Raw genomic sequence first — 20,130 nt, 5'->3', positions numbered from 1 at the left:
AGAGAAGTTTCACAGACCTCCACATGTATCTAATACTCTGCCAACACCCTTTCCTTCATAACACAATCCCTGAGGACATCATCTGTTTTCTTTAGAGCTTAGATAGATTTAGACTTCTGTTCAGCTGCATCAGGCTCTACTTCCATGTCTGCATCCTCCAGATTCTTTATGCAGTGTGTCTCACCATATCTCAGTTGTTCATCAACACTGTTAATATCCCCTCAGTGTGTGTCTTTGAGATGCACCATGTAAGGGAAAGGGTGAGTGACAGTGTGGTGACTGGTTGCTAGTGCTGGAGGAGTTGGAAAAGTCTTGTTCTTTAGTATTTTTCACTGCTGTATCCTGACAGCCACTGGAGATGTGAACAGTACAGCCAGGTTTAAAAACAGAAAGTGCTGAAAATACTCAGCAGGTCAGGCAGCATCTGTGGTGAGAGAAGCAGAGTTAATGTTTCAGGTCTGTAACCTTTCATCAGAATGGGCAAAGGTTAGAAAAGTATTAGGTTTTAAGCAATTGAAGGGGGGGGGTGCGGTGTCATTTGGTTGAGAAGAGAATAAAAGGGAAGGTGTGTAAAAGGGAAGAGGGCAGGAGAGATTCAATAACAGAGATGTCATGGGACAAAGGTAAAGAGAGTGTTAATGGCTGTGGTGAACGACAAAGCATTAGTCCAGAGAGAGTGTTAATGGCAGAATAATGAAGAGCTCTGTCTAAAAGCTTACTAAAATGTTAATGATCCCATGGTACTAGTTAAAGAGTAGGGGAGTTCTCCCGCTGTCCCAGCCAATATATATCCCTCAATCAATATTACAAAAACAGATTTTCTGGTCATTATCACCTTGCTGTTTGTGGGAGCTTGCTGTGCGTAAGTTAGCTACTATGTTTCCTATATTACAGCTGTAGCCCCACTACTCACAATCTCATACCTTTCCCCCTTCTCTTCACTCTTCACTCTGCCTGCTTCTGTTGCTACTGCTTGTTACAGCTCCTTCCCCCCTCACTATCTCACTTCCCCACACCTCTGTAATCTTTCACACAACATCCACACTTTTCAATCTTATTCTCAAAACATCTCTCAAGACAAGCACTCCCTCCTTTCTTGAAGGAGAAGATGGCAAGCAATATAGATCAGCATCCGTGAACTGGAGGTGGCCGAGGCCAGATCACATTCTGTTCTCACTTGAGGAGGAGGCATTTGGTATTGTGCACCGGGGGAGATTCACAGCCTTAGTGACTTGAATAGCCTGGCAGAGGCATCTCACAGGGTATCTTTATATCTTACCCACTTTTTCCTTTCTATCACACTCTACACGCTCTGCAGGACAAAGCTTTCAGCAGCCATCCATCAATCCTTGCTTACCCTAGTTAGTAAAAGCGAACCCTATGCAACTGTTCCATTGCAGGAGCAGAAAATGTAGATGGTGTTGAGACATCATAGCAAGAGATGGGCAACATTCATCAACATGCAACGCCACTCAAACTTACTTTGGCAATGCCATGTCAGAGATTGGCACTACATGTAGCTTAGTGGGCAGGATCAAGGACTGTTCAAAGGCTTATTCACTGAGTACAAGTGGTCATGAATAAGGGTATGGGTTAGGATGGCACGGAAGGCAGTTCACCAATGGTCAATCTCACAACCTAGCTCTGTTGCAGGGGACTCAGCTGTACACATCGGAGGATATGAGTACAGACAAAATCTGGTAACTAAACACCAGGATCTGTGGGGTGTACTGAGACTGCACATTTTCCAGCAAGCTTGTGTGCAATGGGAGAGGCCATGTCAGAGTCCAGTTACAACTTGTGTTGGGCCTTTGCGCAGTACAATGGAACTAAACAGGCAACCATGGAATAAATGGTCAGCTCCATGAACACTACAGTGAACCCAACAATGATGTGGCCTGTGAAACCTGACCAGCCACAAAGCAAGTTAAACGCGAGGCTGCCAGTCTCATTAAAATATTAAAATATTTAAATTGCGAACTTGCCTCCTGGAATAGGTTGGCTGCCTGTCCCATCCTGCCTCCTTTAAATCCAGAAGAGGGCAGGTTGAATGTGTGTTGAGGTTGTGTTTCATATTTTTAAAATTTTAACTTTTGACCTGACCCCATTCCACCTGTCTTTGGGATTCAAATCCAGCCATTAACTGACTTGTTGTGAGTCGGCAGGGAGTCCCTTTTATATTACTTGTTCACGGAATGTGGGCATCACTGGCAAGGCCAGCATTTATTGCCCATCCCTAATTGTCCTTGAGAAGGTGGTGGTGAGCCGCCTTCTTGAACCACTGCTGTCCCTGTGGTGTAAGTGCACCCACAGTGCAATTAGGGAAAGAGTTCCTGGATTTTGACCCAGTGAGAGTGAAGGATCAGCGATATAGTTCCAAGTCAGGATGGTGTGTGGTTCGGAGGGGAACTTGCAGATAGTGGTGTTCCCTTATGACTGCTTCCCTTGTCCTTCTAGGTGGGAGAGGTAAAAACAGAAAATGTTGGAAATACTCAGTAGTTCTGGCAGCATCTGTGGAGAGAAAAACAGAATTAACATTTCAGATTGATGACCCTTCAAGGGCGGTGCAGCATTTTCTCGGTGCTACACTCAGTGTTAGCCTAAATTCTGTGCCTGAGTCTCTGGAGTGGGACATGAAGCCACAATCTTCCTCGGGTCAAGAGTGCAACTCACTGAGCCACGGCTTACACAGTTTGCCTTCCTTTGCTTTTGCCTGCCATTTCTTTTCACCATAGAGCCATCAAAAGGCCTTAAAAAAAACTATTTTCAGTCTTCAAGAATGCAGTGTGCCTTTAAGGCTGGAAAAGAGCCATACTGCTTTAAGGCAGCAAGCTCTAAAGACTGAGTCAAAGAGTGCATTCTCGTTGCCTTGGACACAGCCATTCGGAGACTGCGATTCAAAGGGTGCATTCTCGTTGCCTTGGATACAGCCACTCAGACTGAGCATCGAGAGATACATTTGTTACAATTCAATTTTGAACTGGCTTATAGTGCAAACAGACTGTTCTAACAGGAGACACAGACAAACAGTGTTAGCACCTGAAAGAAGTGTTCTCAGCCCATTTAAACTGAAGGAAAAGAATTTAGTCTGTTTATTTATGATTATCTCTCAAAATTCTAAAAAGGTCAAGCCAAAATTGAGATCTCTAATAACTTAAACTGAAGGAAGGGAAGTTAGACTGTGACAATCTTTTATCCCTCAAAAATTCTAAAGCCAAATTGCTTCACTTAAAAAGTGTTTGCATGTTGTTAATTGTTGAAATTCATCGCTGGGGAAGGAAAGCATCACTTACTGCTGGAATTAGACTATGGACTGTTCTACTGTTGAAGAACCTTTTTTCCCGATCGGACGGCTATGAGGACTTCAAGCAATATTAGACTGTAAATTTGCAAGGACTCTAATTTTTCTATTTTAAACGTTGTTTATGTCTTAGTAGTGTTTAAGAATTTAGTTTTTCTAATTAAACAGTTAATTTGTTGATTTAAAGACACCTGGTTTGGTTAGCCTCATTCAGGAGTTAATAGATGGTACAATTTTTCTGGGTCTTTCTTTAATTTGGAAAGTTTAAAATGATATGTTAGGCGATCTGTGGAGGGACGGGATTGAATTAACAGAGCGTTTCTCCCACCACAATCAGAATCGTATATTTCGATTGGGGGCTTTGACTGGAGCGGTCGGTCGTAAAAATATATAAATTCCTGTCTGGCTTTAAACATCTTTCCATGTACTTCTCCTGTGTACTGTCAAAGGTTGTAACCAGATGCAGCTAAATGTCTGGAAATGTAATGGATCTGCACATAAATAAATCCCATTAAGTATTTCATAAATAGTTATTTATTACACAATTAACTTGCATTACAAAACATCATTTTCAACTAGACAGTCAGTTAAGAAGCAGAGACTAGTGATAAAGTAAAGCCAATCATGTTGTAAGTTGGAGCTGGCATATGGGGATTATAGGATACGTGACATAATTTAGGTCCCTGTAACTTGAGAAAGTTTGCCTGCTAGATACCCGAATTATATGAATATGGATAGGGTAATCAAGAGGTTGGCGAGGTGGATAATATCACCAAGGCAGGATGAGATCAGGGAAGGCAATAGATGGGAGGTGATGTAATTAGGAAACAGTTTACCAAGTAAACCTCCTGTAAAACTGTATAAAATGACGACTGGAACAATGTACTAGCAGAACCCCTACAATCATTCGTGAGAGTAGGACTTCTCCTTGCAGGCTCATAAATATAGATTACTTGTTTGGACAAGACATCCAACTCTTGAGGCATTTTTGGGTACCAGGACAAGCCCTCACCCTTACAATGTTAAAAGTTTGCAGCTTGAACATGTTTTGCAAGCTGCTGACAAGATAGGGGTGATATGCTTAGTGTCATTTCTGTTTCTGTGTCATTGAAAAACCCCAGTAAGTTTTTTCATATGTTAAGTGTGACGTGCGATCCAATGGCAACACCACCCCCATCACCCCCCAGCAGGGAAAACTGCTCACAGAGAGGGCAATGTGAGAAACTGGCAGGCACGCAGTCCTTAATTTTCAATCACAAAAACAACTTGCATTTATATAGTGCCTTTAATATAAAAAGGAACCGCAAGGTGCTTTGCAAGAGCATTATCCAGAAAATGAATGCTGGGCCAAAGAAGAAGATATGAGGGAGGGTGACTAAAACCTTGGTCAAAGAGGTTGCTTTTGAAGATGGTTTTAAGGTGGCAGGCAAAGAGAAGGAAGGTGGTGGTTGGAGAGTTTAGACAAACAATTCCAAAGCGTAGGGAGTAGCTGAAGGTCTGTCTTCTATTGGGGGAGTGATGGGGATGCACAACAGTCCCAGGTCAAAAGAAGAACAACAGCATCCTGTATTTATATGCAACTTTAATGTAATAAAATATACCAAGGTGCTTCACAGGAGTATTATCAAACAAAATGTGACACCAAGCTTCATTAGGAGATAATAGGCCAGATGGCCAAAGACTTGGTCAAAGAGGTAGGTAAGGAATGTCTTAAAGGAGAGAAGAAAGGGAGTAACGCATTGAGGTTTAGGGAGTCAATTCCAGGGCTTAGTGTCTAGGCATCATGACCACCAATGGTGGAGCAGTTAAAATCGGGGATGCACAAGAGGCCAGAATTGCTGCAATGCAGAGATCTCAGGGGGTTATGAGGCTGGAGGAGATCACAGAATAAGGAGGAGTGAGGCCACAGAGGGATTTGAAAACAAGATTGAGAATTTTAATTGGATACGTTAGAGAACAGGAAGCAAATGTATGTTAGTCAGGTCAGGCTGAGCAGGATTTGGATTGGGATAGGATAGGATGAGCTAAAGCATCGGAAATGTATTTTTTTCTGTCAGCTGGCAGATTGTTCGAGCAGTGGTCGTGACTAAACAGGGCCCCACTTAATTTGGAGATTTAAAACATAACACAGCAGGAGCTGTAAAGTTAAGCGCTGAGAGATGAAAATTGAATTTTAAAGAGTTGGGTCACCCAATAATAGAAATTTGACAAATTTAAAATTATTCCCTGATGGCAAAGGAATGCAATAACTTCAGTGTAATAATCAGGTCGCTGAACTATACAAAGAAAACTGAATTATCAGCAAAGAATGATAATTTTCTTGTCCTATTTCTTTCGTTCCTTCCACAATGTTTGACATTGTAAAGAACTCCCACCATTTTGATTGCCTCCACATGATATAAATGACATCATTATTAATACTTTTAAACTGCAGAAAATGGTTAAAAAACCCTATGTTTCAACACCAAAATTTTCCGCAGATCATGAAATGCATCCAGTTTCCACATAGGCCATAAATCCCATGGAAAAAAAATTGACGGCTGCACTATAGAATTTGAGAGACACTTGACATAACCCACCTCGGGGTTTGTCACTTATGAATTATGTCGTTAACCTCATATATTTATCATATCTCATTGCTAGCCAAGACATATGCCTTACATATTTTGATGCACAGAAGCACTGCAATCCTCAAAGGCAATTCTGTCTGAAAAAATGAATCCTTTTCCTTGTTCTTGAAAAATAATTTCTTACCTTTCTCTGGTGCAGAAATGTCAATGTATTAATCTCAATATATTGCCTAGAAAATATGTTTATGGTACCAGCCTGTGAATCTTTGTTGTCTATGGTTTCCTTCGTGGTGTTCCAAATTTGTTTGAATTACATAGAATGTACAGCACAAAAACAGGCCATTCGGCACCCATGCCAGGGTTTATGCTCCACAGGAACCTCCTTCCAATTCCTTTTCTTCACACCCCATTAGAATAACCTTCTATTCCTTCCTCCCTCATGTTCATCGAGCTTCCCCTTAAATGCAGGTCTGATAGGTTTAAGACAGAGAGAAACTGCATGAATGATATTCCTAAATTGCTGAAATGCTGAATTACATTTTTGTTGAGTTTAACCACAGAGTGACTATGAATTACAAATGTTGAATAGATTTGTCAGCTGCTTGTTGATACAGAGCTGCTGAAGAAACTGATTCTGCCCTCAAGTCTCCCTCAATATAGTTTATTGTTAAAGGATTTAAAATAAATTTGCTTCTGCATGCACAGTATAGTCACATTCTGCTCTTAAGAGAACAGAAAAAGGATATGAATAAATTGATCGAAAATAATTTATTCCAACTTGTTCATCTGAGGTCCCTAAAGAAAATCCTTGTGCGATTTTCAGCCAACACCTGCCTGTTTCACTCAACAAATGTGCGGCCTGCAGTGGAAAATCAATTGGAAGGGACCTCAGATACCTCATGACCTGACTCTGGCCCTGCCTCCGCTCATCTACTGCTGAAACCCTCATCCACTGCTGAAACCCTCATCCATGCCTTTGTTTCCTCCAGACACAACTACTTCAATACACTCGTGATTGGCCTCCCATTTTCCTCAGAGAGTCATTATGGCACAGAAGGAGGCCCTTCAGCCCATCGAGTTCATGCCGGATCACTGTAGAGCACTTCAATCAGTCCCTTTCCCCCGCTATATCCCTGTAGCCCTGCAAGTTTATTTCCCTCATGTGCCCATCCAATTTCCTTTTGAAATCATTCATCGTCTCTGCTTCCCCAACCCTCGTAGGCAGCGAGTTCCAGATCATTGCCACTCACTGTCTTCCTCACATCCCCCCTGCATCTCTTGCCGAAAACCTTAAATCTGTGTCCCCTAGTCCTTGTACCGTCAGCTAATGGGAACAGTTTTTTTTCATCTACCATATCTGAGCCTGTCAATGCATTCATATTGAACATTCTATAAACTTGAGCTCCTGCAAACCTCTCTGTTGTCCATATTCTAACTTGCACTAAGTCCCATTCACTCATCACCCCAGTGCTCACTGACCTAAATTGGCTCCCGATCCAGCAGTGATGTGGGATGTCTTGAAGCCATGAAAATTGCTGTAGAAACTGGCAGCAGCTGTAAAGTGGCAATATCCAAGCAGATAAATGCCAGTGAAGGAAATGGACAACTTCCACTGGGATTGAGAATGATGGTGCAGCACCTCTAACTCATCTTGCTCTGTGTTGTTGTGACAACCAGAGTGAAGACAAGAGAGAAGACTTGACAGAAGCTAGCGATGGCATTGTCCAGGACAGGAAGAAGTGAATCGAAGTGGAGATAATCTGGGAAGTTGGCCAGTAATGTTAGACATAGATACTACTGAAAGCATGAAAAGTGAGTGGCAATCTCAGTATATGAAGGCAGAGCGGGAATTCGGGATCTCTATCGCACAGTTTATGGAATTGTAGCTTTATGAATGCTAGAAGAAGTTAGGGAGTTAGAGTGACTGGGTTGAGAATCTTGCAGTCACATACAGGGCTGCAGGGTCTTTGGGAAATGACCAATGTAAAAAGGAATTGGGGATGTTCAGACAATTTGAGAACCGCAAATGAGCAACTGAAGAAGAGTGGCGATCATAGAGAAACTAATTGCCCAAGGTAACTTTTATTTGATAAAATGGATGAGAATGTTTAATAAAAAAATCACTTCAAACAGGGATTTTTCAGGGTTATAATACCAATTATTATTATTATTATTATTATTATTACTATTATTATTACTGCCTGAGGTGGTGGTGGAGGCAGGAACAGTAGCAACATTTAAGAGGCATCTGGACAGGTACTTGAATGAGAAAGGCATAGAGGGATATGGAATTAATACAGGAAGGTGGGATTAGTATAGATAGGCATTATGGTCGGCATGGACGCGGTGGGCCGAAGGGCCTGTTTCTATGCTGTACGACTCTATGACTCTGACTCAATGATTGAAAAATTTGGGACTGATTGCCTAGCATTTGTCTCCAGGGAATGTCTATTCTCAGGTGAAAAAGTCCAGAAAAAGGGAATAGAGACCCATTAAGGTAGTTTAAATCACCTACTATTACTGCTTTTTTCTGCAGGGTCAGGAAGATTACAAATATCCAGGCCTAATCAATAACTAACATAGAAAATAGGAGCAAGAGTAGGCCATTCGGCCCTTCAAGTCTGCTCCACCATTTATTATGATCATGGCTGATCATCCAACTCAGTAACCTGTTCCCGCTTTCCCCCCATAACCTTTGATCCCTTTCGACACAAGAGCTATATCTAACTCCTTCTTGAAAGCATACAATGTTTTGGCCTCAACTGCTTTCTGTAGTAGCGAATTCCACAGGTTCACCACTCTCTGGGTGAAGAAATTTCTCCTCATCTCAGTCCTGAAAGGTTTACCCCGTATCCTTAGACTATGACCCCTGGTTCTGGACTCCCCCACCATCGGGAACATCCTTCTTGCATCTACCCTGTCAAGTCCTGTTAGAATTTTATAGGTTTCGATGAGATCCCCCCTCACTCTTCTGAAGTCCAGCGAATATAATCCTAACCGACTCAATTTCTCCTCATATGTTAGTCTTGCCATCCCAGGAATCAGTCTGCACTTCCTCTACATCCTTCCTCAGATAAGGAGACCACAACTGCACACAATATTCCAGGTGTGGCTTCACCAAGGACCTGTATAATTGCAGCACGACAATCCCTGAGAGATGAGTTTACATTTTATGTGTTCGTGTGTGCGCACATGTACTATCAAAATTCACACATGGATAATGAATACTTGGGTGATGCAACAAAAATGTCCAACACCTGTGGGATTCTGTTCCAGCAAGGAGTCAAAGCCTTCAGAACAGAAGTAAGATGTTTGCCGGAGTCAAAGGAATAAGAAAAATAGTCCAAGAGACAACAACAACTTGCATTTTTAATGCCCTTTAACATAGTAAAACACCCCAAGGTGCTTCACCAGAGCGTTAATAAACAAAATATCAAGCCCCATAAGGAGATATATGGACAGGTGACCAAAACCTTTGTCAAAGAGGTAAGTTTTAATGTCTTAAAGGAGAAGGAAAGAGAAAGAGGCAGAGAGGTTTATGGAGGGCAATCCAATGGTTGAGTGATTAAATTCAGGGATGCACAAGAGTCATTGTAAACTTAAAAACCACTGGCATTGTTCTTGCTGACATCGTGTATGTTGATAACATGCAGCTTTGTCTCTTCACCACTTCTCTCGGCCCCTCCACTGTTTCTGTGCTTTCAGATTGTGTATTCGATACCCAGTATTGGATAAGCTACAACTTCTTGGGAAGATTAAAGCCATGGTCTTCGGCCCCCATCATAAAATACCTAACTGTGCTATCGATTCCATCTCCCTCCCTGGCCAACCTCTTCTCAATCTCAGCAGCCCATTGGATCCTGAGCTGTTCTCTTTACCTCATGTCATCTCAATTACAAAGACCTACTTGCCCTTCTGTAATATTGTCTGCTCCACACCTGCCATACTCTACCTACTCTGAAACATTCATCCCTGCCTTTGTTACTTTCTGACTTGACTATTCCAATGCATTCTTGTCCAGCCCGACCAACCTAATCCAAACTCAGTTCCTCTGAATCTGACCTTTTGTGAAACTCCCCTTCATCCCAACATTGGCAAAAAAAACCTTCTGCCATCTAGGTCACATGCTTTGGAAATACCTTTCTAAACTCTGTGTATTTCCTCCACCTTTAAGGCCCTCCTTAAATTTATCTCTTTGACCAAGCTTTAGTGCTGCTCTGATATTTCCCTCTTTACAGCAACATCCATTGTGCTCCGGTTATGCCTCTGTGAAGTGCCTTGGGGGATGTTTGTCAACATTAAAGCCCTAATCAGCCAACCAACAATTGACAAACTTCTTTTCGCTGAAACAATCTGTGTTTGAAAGTCAATCAATTCTGGATTGTAATACAGGTCCTCAAAATTGTGGCCCAGTGTTGCAGAATGGACCCCTTAATCTGTATTGCCATCGGTCTTGAGCCACTGATACTCAACAGAATTTTATCTTTATCTGCTTAACTTTTATTTATTAGTGCACACGTTTTTAAACAACAGTTTAAATGAACATCTGCTCAAAGCCTGTTTTTCTTTAGTATTTAAACTTTTTATCCTACATTTCTATTTCTCTTTTCCCACTTGACTCCATTTTGTTTATTGCAAGGTGACGCATGCTTTCGTTTGCATCTCAGTTATTCTATCACCATGGTTTTTTATTCTCAAAAATATACTTTATTCATAAAAATCTGTAAAAAATACATTATAAATCAGTTCAAAACAGCACCAGGTTGACATTCCAAAAAGTGCAAAGGAAATCAGTTTTGCGTCACAACCTTTGCATTCCATTTTACATGCTATGTACATTTTAGAGCAAACTCATATTTAGAGTATACAGCCCGAGAGGTTTCCCATGTGCTCAGCCCCTCAGTTCACTATGGTGGGAGGACCTTACACAGTGGTCTTTCCCCATTGAGCCTTTGCTGCGGCTGCTCCAAGCTTTAATGCGTCCCTCAGCACGTAGTCCTGGACCTTGGAATGTGCCAGTTTGCAACACTTGGTTGTGGACAACTCTTTGCGCTGGAAGACCAGCAAGTTTCGGGCAGACCAAAGAGCATCTTTCACCGAATTGATGGTTCTCCAGCAGCAGTTGATGTTTATCTCAGTGTGCGTCCCTGGGAACAGCCCGTAGAGCACAGACTCCTGTGTTACAGAGCTGCTTGGGATGAACCTCGACAAAAACCACTGCATCTCGTTCCACACCTGCTTTGCAAAGACACATTCCAGAAGGAGGTGGGCAACTGTCTCTTCCCCACCGCAGCCACCTCCAGGGCAGCGTGTGGAGGGGGCGAGACTCCAGGCGTGCAGGAAGGATCTGACGGGGAGGGCCCTTCTCACCACCAGCGAATCCGAGCAGAAGAAGGCGACGTCGCCCATGTACAGGGAGGCTTTTACCTGAGTGCTTCCGCTGCCTGGGATTGTCATCCCTCTTATGCACGCATCCTTCCTGATGGACTCAGCAAAAGGTTCGATACAGCAAACAAACAAGGCAGGGGAGAGAGGACAGCCCTGTCTGACTCCAGATTGGATCAGGAAGCTTTCTGATTCCCACCCATTGATTGAGACTGTGCTACAGATGTTTGTGTAGAGCAGTTTGATCCAATTGCAGATTCCCTCCCCAAACCCCATTTTGGAAAGCACGTCCATCATGTAGGTGTGTGATATCCTGTCAAAAGCCTTCTTCTGGTCCAAGCTGTTGAGGCAGGTGTCCACCCTGATCTTGGAGGCCTCCGTGGCAAAGAGCGAGGCCTGCTGGCTCTTCACCTCTTTGAGGTCCTCCTTGACCTTGACCCCCATCGTCTGCAGCCGGAGCAGATTTTGCATACTTTTCTGGAGTCGGATATCACACACCTACATGATGGATGTGCTTTCCAAAATGGGGTTTGGGGAGGGAATCTGCAATTGGATCAAACTGCTCTACACAAACATCTGTAGCACAGTCTCAACCAATGGGTGGGAATCAGAAAGGTTCCCGATCCAATCTGGAGTCAGACAGGGCTGTCCTCTCTCCCCTGTCTGGAGTCGGGACATTTCCCTCTGTCTCTCTCTCGCCCTCTGAACACCTTTGAAGATAAAGAACCTCTTGATGTTCTCCTTGATCGCCTCGCACCAGTGAACTGGAGACTCAAATAGGGGTTTCAGGGTTTTCCAACATTTGTAATCCCTTTTGAGTTCCTCAACATTCTCTGGGGTTAGCAGTGTAGCATTGAGCTTCCATATCCCCCTGCCAACCTGCTGGTCATCCTGTAAGTGATAGTCGGCCAGTAAGAGGCAATGGTCAGAGAAGAACACCGGCTTGACATCGGTGGATCTGACCATGAAAGCACAGGACACAAACAGGAAGTCAAATCTGGAACGGGCAGACCCGTCCTGTCTTGACCAGGTGTATCTACACTGCGCTCCGTCTACAGGATTGCTGAAGATGTTGTACAGCTTGGCATCATTTATTGTTTCTATTAGGAATCTGGACATAGCGTCCAGTTTGCTGTTGTCCCTGCTAGATTGTCCAGCTGCATTAATGATGCAGTTGAAATCTGGATGTTGCTAGCAGCAGTGGGAGCTGCTGGAGGACCATCAGTCACTTGCTGCATTGAGCCGGGGCGTACACGTGGATCAACCGGAGCGGAGCATTATATTGTACATTGTACATTATATCGCCACTGTTTTTCTTGTTTTGAGTGCACCTTTTCTTGTTTGATATGTTACTTGTTCGTACATTAGCCATGACTGTTCCATTGCACTGCTTCACTGTGACTGTAGGGGGCATATTTAATCCATGGAACACCACAGATATCCAAAGGGATATAATAGGCTGGGAATATTCATTCATCTTCCATTGTACATTGTGCTAATTATATTTTGTCAAACATTCCTTTAAAAACATCAAGTAGTTTAAATGCACCTTACTGGTAGCCAATAAGAGGTCTTGCAGAACACAGGGAGTTGAATTCCATCATTTACCCAGATTAACATTTACACAATGGAATACACAAAGGAATTTGATACAAAATGCATTAGCTAGTGTGTTAAAAATAGCAAACTGAGGAATTTAGCCTATTGCAGGCAAAAAAAAAATGAGATGCCAGTAATCACTGGTGGACTTTGGGACAGCTCTAAACTGGGGAAGAACCTTTGACCTGTCGGGCTGCCCCTGACCTGATCCTATTTCTGGGAGCGTGTGTATTTTACATATCTTGACATATTATATATACCCTATTAAGATGATGCGAATGAAAACTTGTTGGGGCACCTTGTTGAAGTATAAGCTTATTTTTTTCTTAAAAAATACATTTTTTAATTGGCCATCGTTTGGGGAAGAACTGGGGAGTTTCTCCTGTGTCCGGGCCAATACCTACCCCTCAATCAACATCACCAAACAGATGGCCTTGTCATTATCACATTGCTGTCTGTGGGAGCTTGTTGTGTGCAAATTAGCTGCTGCATTTCCTACATTACAACAGTGACTACACTTCAAAAATACTGTAAAAGTGCTTTGTGACATCCTGAGGTCATGAAAGACGCTATAGAAATGCAAGTCTTTCTTTCTTTGCCTTGGACATAAGCTCTGGAATTCCCTCGCTAATTATCCCCTTCTGTCTACCTTTCCTCCTTTTAGACTCTCTCTTTAAAAGCTACCACTGACCAAACATTTGCTCACCTGTACTGCTGTCTCCTCCTTTGATTCAGTGTCAATATTTGTCTGATTATGATCCTCTGAAGCACCTTGGGATATTTTATTACATTAACTATGCTATATAATTCCAAAGTTGTTGGTGTTCACAGAGAGAGGCCTCTTTAGTAACACAAAAAAAGTCTTTATTTTGCAGTCAGCCGTGAAGCGACGACACTCGCTGCTGACCTCGACTTTCTTAACACAGTGCTGCAGGTGAGAATTTCACTGGGAAGGCAAGAGGATTCCTTCACAACCGAGGCCCCAGCATAGGTCTGCAGCCTACTCTAAGGTGGCCATAAAGGGCAGAGCACATGGTGCAATGAATAGAAGCCATACACACAGGATCAGTCAGAACTGACAAGGAGCAGAAGGCACAGTGAAAAAGTTTTTTAAAAACTGCTTAAGTAATAAAGTCATTTTTGCAATGTCATATGCATGTAAACAGGATTGTAAAAAATCAGAACCATCTTAAAATCATATAGAAATTTGAACAAAAAATGCTAAAAACAATGAGCAGTATCATTTTAAAAAGTCATAAATTTAAACATAACATTTTAAAAATTGAGATATATATTCTGAATCATGTTTAAAAAGTTAGATAAATTTGAAGAGAGTTGAAAAATCGCATACCAATATCTTCATTAAATATTCACGAACTGACAGAGGAGGCTCCTTCCGCCTCAAAGCACAAAATTTTGTGTCGAGAATCTTTAGAAGGGGGCCATTAGCCCAAGTTTACACCAGTACCATTTTTTTCCCTATTAATGTTAATGTCACAGATCGAAACATTGAACCCTCTGGAGCAGTGCAGAATGGCTCTTCCACAAACTTTGGGATCTCCGAGCTATAGTATGCACATATACTCCCGAAATTACTGGCACTTTCACCGGTGTAAATACCACCACAAAATCCAGCCAATTCAACTTTACAATTATAAACTAGCAGGCAATCCAATGACGAGCTGGGAATTTTAGTCAATGCGTCTTTGCACTGGGCTGGAGCTATACTAGATTCACAAGTAGTGTACAACTACAGTTCAGTGGTGACTCCACAATTCCAGTGCACTCAGGCATCATATTGCTAACTTGGCTCCTGAATTATGTTACACATTTTACATTAATGCTCATGGGAGATCAAATTGATAGATGCTGTGGTTCAGTGGGCACTCACCTTGAAGTTAGAAAGTCCTAAGTTCAAGCCTCGATCCAGAGAGTTGAGTGTAAAATGTAGGTTGATACTGCAGTGCTGGAGGTGCTTCTTTCTGATGCGACATTAAACTGAGGCCCTGTCTGCCCTCTCAAATGGAGGTGAATGCTCCCTGGTTTTATGACTTATATTTATTCCTCAACCAACATCTGTAAAATAAACAGATTATCTGACATTGCTGTTTGTGGGAACTTGCTGTGTGCAAATTGCCTGCTGCATTTCAAACACTACAACAGTGACTACACTTCAAAAGTACTTCATTGGCTGTAAAGCTCTTGGGCATGTCCTGAAGTTGTGAAAGGTGCTACAGAAATGCATGTCTTTCCTTTTAATATAACAGCACAATTGGATGCCTTTTAGTTGAAATTGCTGAACAGGCATGTAAAATTAATTCTTTGGTGTAATTTTCTGACTTTGTGCTTCTGTTGGGCGTCTTACGGTTTCTCAACGGAAGTGTGAATTCACAAAATTACCTTTTATTTCCCAAATCATGCATAAGTAAGCAAATAAAGCAGATGAGCTGAGGGCACAGATAGACACGTGGCAGTACGATATCATAGCTATTACAGAAACATGGCTTATGAAGGGACAGGAATGGCAGCTCAACGTTCCTGGTTACAGGGTTTTCAGACGCAACAGGAAGGGAGATAAGAAAGGAGGGGAGTGGCAATTTTGGTCAAGGAAACTATTACAGCTGTGAGGGGGGATGATATATTGGAAGGTTCATCAAATGAGGTTATATGGATTGAGCTAAGGAACAAAAAAGGGGAAATCACACGACTGGAAGTGTACTATAGACCCCCAAACAGTCAGAGGGAGATGGAAGAGCAGATATGTAGGCAAATCTCTGAGAAGTGCAAGAACAATAGGGCAGTAATAGTAGGAGATTTTAGCTACCCCAATATTAACTGGGATAGTATTAGTGTGAAAGGAATTGAGGGAGCAGAATTCTTGAGGTGTATTCAGGAGAACTTTTTTGCCCAGTATGGAGCAAGTCCAACAACAGAAGGTGCAGTTTTAGACTTAGTTTTAGGAAATAAAGCTGGGCAGGTGGAAGGAGTGGCAGTGGGAGAGCATTTTGGTGGTAGTGATCATAATTCAGTCAGTTTTAACATAATTATGGAAAAGGACAGAGATAGAACAGGAGTTAGAGTTCTCAATTGGGACAAGGCCAATTTTACTAAACTGAGGAGTGATTTAGCGAAAGTGGACTGGAAACAGCTACTTGAAGGTAAGTCAGTGTCAGAACAGTGCGAGGCATTCAAAGGGGAGATTCAAGGGGTTCAGTGTAAACATGTTCCCACAGAGAAAAAGGGTGAGGCGGCCAAATCTCGAGCCCCATGGATGTCAAGGAGACTACAGGGTAAGATAAGGCAGGAAAGGAAAGCTTATGTCCCACACTGAGAGCCCAATACTACAGAAAGCCAAGAGGAGTATAGAAAGTGGAGGGGTGAAATCAAAAAGGAAATTAGGAAAGCAAATAGAGGGCATGAAAGAATATTGGCAAGCAAAATCAAGATGAACTTAAAGATGTTTTATCGATACACTAAGAGTAAGAGGATAACTGAGAAGAGAGTCGGGTCCATAAAAGGCCAAAAAGGTAACCTATGTGTAGGGGCGGAAGATATTGGTATGGTTCTTAATTAATATTTTGTACCTGTCTTTACAAAAGAGGGGGATGATGCAGATATTGTAGTTAAGGAGGAAGAGTGTGAAGTATTGGATGTGATAAACATAGGGAGAAAGGAAGTATTAATGGGATTAGCATCCTTGAAAGTTAATAAATCACCAGGGCTGGATGAAATGTATCCTAGGCTGTTAAAAGAAGCAAGAGAGGAAGTAACAGAGGGTCTGACCATCATTTTTCTGGCTCTGCCAGTTCTGATGAAGGGTCACTGACCTGAAACATTAACTCTGCTTTTCTGTCCACAGATGCTGCCAGACCTGCTGAGTATTTCCAGCATTTCCTGTTTTTATTTTCCAGTCCTCACTAGATACAGGTGTGGTGCCGGAGGACTGGAGAATTGCTAACGTCGTAACTCTGTTTAAAAAGGGAGTGAAGGATAGACTGAATAATTACAGGCCAGTCAGTCTAACCTCAGTCGTGGGCAAATTATTGGAATCTATTCTGAGAGACAGGATAAACTGTCACTTAGAAAGGCACAGGTTAATCAAGGATAGTCAGCATGGATTTGTTAAGGGAAGATCTTGTTTGACCAACTTGATTGAATTTTTTTGAAGAAACAACAAGGAAGATTGATGAGGGTAGTGCAGTTGATGCAGTCTACATGGATTTTAGCAAGGCTTTTAACAAGGTCCCACATTACAGACTGGTTAAAAAAGTTAAATCACATGGGATCCAGGGAAATGCAGCAAAGTGGACACAAAATTGGCTCAGTGGCAGGAAACAAGGGTATTTATTGACGGCTGTTTTAGTGACTGGAGGGCCGTTTACAGTGGCATTCCACAGGGCTCAGTACTGGGTCCCCTGCTTTTTGTGGTGTATATTAATGATTTGAACATAAATGTAGGGGGCATGATCAAGAAGTTTACAGATGACACAAAGATTGGCCGTGTGGTAGGTAATGAGGAGGATAGCTGTAGGCTGCAGGAAGATATAGTTGGTCTGGTCAGATGGGCAGAAAAGTGGCAAATGGAATTCAACTTGGAGAAGTGTGAATTGATGCATTTGGAGAGGTCAAACAAGGCAAAGGAACTGTATAATTCATTGGTTAGGCTACAACTTGAGTACTGTGTGCAGTTCTGGTCACCTCATTACAAAAAGGATGAAATTGCACTAGAGAGGGTACAGAGGATATTTACGAGGATGTTGCCAGGACTGGAAAAATGCAGCTATGAGGAAAGATTGGTTAGGCTGGTGTTGTTCTCCTTGGAACAGAGAAGGCTGAGGGGAGATCTGATTGAAATGTACAAAGTTTTGAGGGGCCTGGATAGAGTGGAGGTGAAGGGTCTATTCACCTTAGCAGAGAGGTCAGTGATGAGGGGGCATAGATTTAAAGGTATCGGTAGAAAAATTAGAGGGGAGATGAGGAAAATCTTTTTCACCCAGAGGGTGGTGGGGGACTGGAACTCACTGCCTGAAAGGGTAGATGAGGCAGAAACCCACAACTCATCTAAAAGGAGTCTGGATATGCACCTCAAGTGCCAAAAGCTGCAGGGCTATGGACCAAATGCTGGAAGGTGGGATTAGAATAGATGGATCGCTTTTCGGCCTATACAGACACGATAGGCCAAGTGGCCTCTTTCTGTGCCTTAAGTGTTCTATGATTCTATTCTAGGTTTGTATTATGATATGCATTCATTCCTGGAATGTTATACATTTTGGAGCTAGAGTTTCCACTTTGGGTGCAATCAGTGATTCCACGCAAATTTGCCAGTCGGCCTCCAATTTCCTGCACTGGTGGGAGGCAGTTTAACTACCTGCAGGTACGCACCCAACAGTTAGCACTCCAGGCTGGCTTAGAGGCCCTCCCAGCCTGCCTGGTTGCGTGAACTGCCACAGGCCCCCTTTATGGGGGCTTGGGCCCCCCCCCCCCAGCCTCTCAGTGGTGGCCTGGTTGCCAGAATTATTTTTTAATTAAACTTTTAAAAAGTTTGTGAGAGGGTGCCTGCACATTGAAGCACCCTCTCTGTTACTTACCTGCCATCAAAGCCTGCTGCTTCTCTCAAGCTAGAAGGCTTCTGATTGGCCCTCCAGCTCCGGGAGTCTGCCCAATCAGGGAACCTGTCTCCACGCCAATTGAGGAGGCACCTCCGTGAAAATCCCAATGAATGACCGTTTCCTCCATGGGTGGGTTTGGGACCCGAAACAGTCTCGACTACGGTTTCCCGCCACCTGAGAGAAAATGCAGCCCAGTGTTATTCCACCAGGTGTGATTAGCCCGATTTTAAAATACTGAAAATAACTTTTAAAAAATTATACAAACTGTTTTCTATTCAGAATGAGGTACAATCGTATATTCCTCTGTAATTTTTTCTTTTATAAAAACATAACCCAAATGCTTTTGAAACATACCTCTTTTGTATCTAAAAGTTCCAGCTTAAGTTTGGATCCTTCTCCAAGGTCTGCAAATGATTGCAATTATCAGCAATTCCCAATGGTGATTAATTAATTCTGGTGGCACAGGCAGTTTTGTGGGCGGGCCTTGCTTCTAGTGTGATGTTTTTAAAACTAATGCAAAAGATTTCAAAAACTCGAGTTGCACTGAATGCTATTTGTGTTTAAAATTCCACAGTCTTTTGCACCGGTTACATCCATTAAGCGTGAATTGCATCAAAAAAAAACAATGCAATCGAGCAGAAACTCCAGACCTAAAAACAATTTTAAATGGTTTGTAATCTAAAACACTGAGGAACTGCTGCACTTTTATAATAGTTGATAACATTCTGGGGGTCTAATATCATATTTTAAGCAATTGTTTGTATCTTTGCATCGCACAAAATGAGAAAAGATTGTGTATTCAATGTCAGAATCTGCCACTTTATCACTCACCTGTAATGCAGCTGTGTGGTGAATAATTGATCATTCCTTAGCCACAGATAATGGCAGTGTAATGAATGACCGTTAAGAATAGGATTTGGAAGGTTGACCCCCGAAGGATTGCACAATGCAATGAAAGACCTATTTATATTTTCCAAGGGGGGCAGTCCATATACAAGTCACTGACATTACTAAACAGATTACATTGGTGTAGAAACAAACAGTATTAAAACCTAATTAGGGATGTATGCAATATTTGATAAGCTGCATTCACACAATATGATTAGATAAGAGAACAAGCAGCTTTTTTGCCCTTCACAGCTTTTTCTTAGTGATTATTGTACTGATTAGCAGAACAGGCTCAAGCAGCTGGATAACCTGTTCCTGTATGCTCGCAGCAAGGCATGTTCACCCATCACCCCTGTGCTCGCTGACCTCCATTGACTCTCAGTTATGCAACCCTTTGATTTAAAAATTCTCATCCTTGTGTTCAAATTCCACCATGGATTCACCCCTCCCTCTCTCTGTATCCTCCAGCCCTACTGTCATGCAGGCCCCCACCTGCCAAGAATGAGGCACATTAATTTTGACACATGGACATTAAATTTCAAATTGTTGCTGGGAAGAAGAGAGGGCCTGTGACAAGGGGTTGCCAAGCCCCTGGCTGGAGAGACATTTTTGCATATTGACAGCCAGTGTTTGGAACAAAGGAGGCATCCCCTGCTCCAATACAATCCACAAACAGACCTGGTCAAACCAGTTAGTCACATGACTAACCTGCTTGGCAGTCTGGGTTTTTTTTCTGAATTGTACAATTTTGAACTGAGAGCCTGCAGAAAGCTGTTTG

At 42.4% G+C, this 20,130-nt stretch overlaps 1 long non-coding RNA gene across 1 annotated transcript; it reads right to left on the bottom strand.

Moving 5' to 3' along the window:
* Positions 1-958: 958 nt before the first annotated feature.
* LOC137379112 (uncharacterized) lies at positions 959-18,530 on the bottom strand. The gene is made up of 3 exons (XR_010976737.1): positions 18,444-18,530; positions 14,747-14,931; positions 959-2,511 (listed from the first exon to the last, which is right to left on the bottom strand). It is a non-coding gene; the product is annotated as an uncharacterized lncRNA (long non-coding RNA).
* Positions 18,531-20,130: the final 1,600 nt, after the last annotated feature.

This window comes from Heterodontus francisci, chromosome 2 (genome assembly GCF_036365525.1).
Source record: "Heterodontus francisci isolate sHetFra1 chromosome 2, sHetFra1.hap1, whole genome shotgun sequence".
Classification (NCBI taxonomy): domain Eukaryota; kingdom Metazoa; phylum Chordata; class Chondrichthyes; order Heterodontiformes; family Heterodontidae; genus Heterodontus; species Heterodontus francisci.
This window is presented reverse-complemented; position numbering and strand designations above follow the sequence as displayed.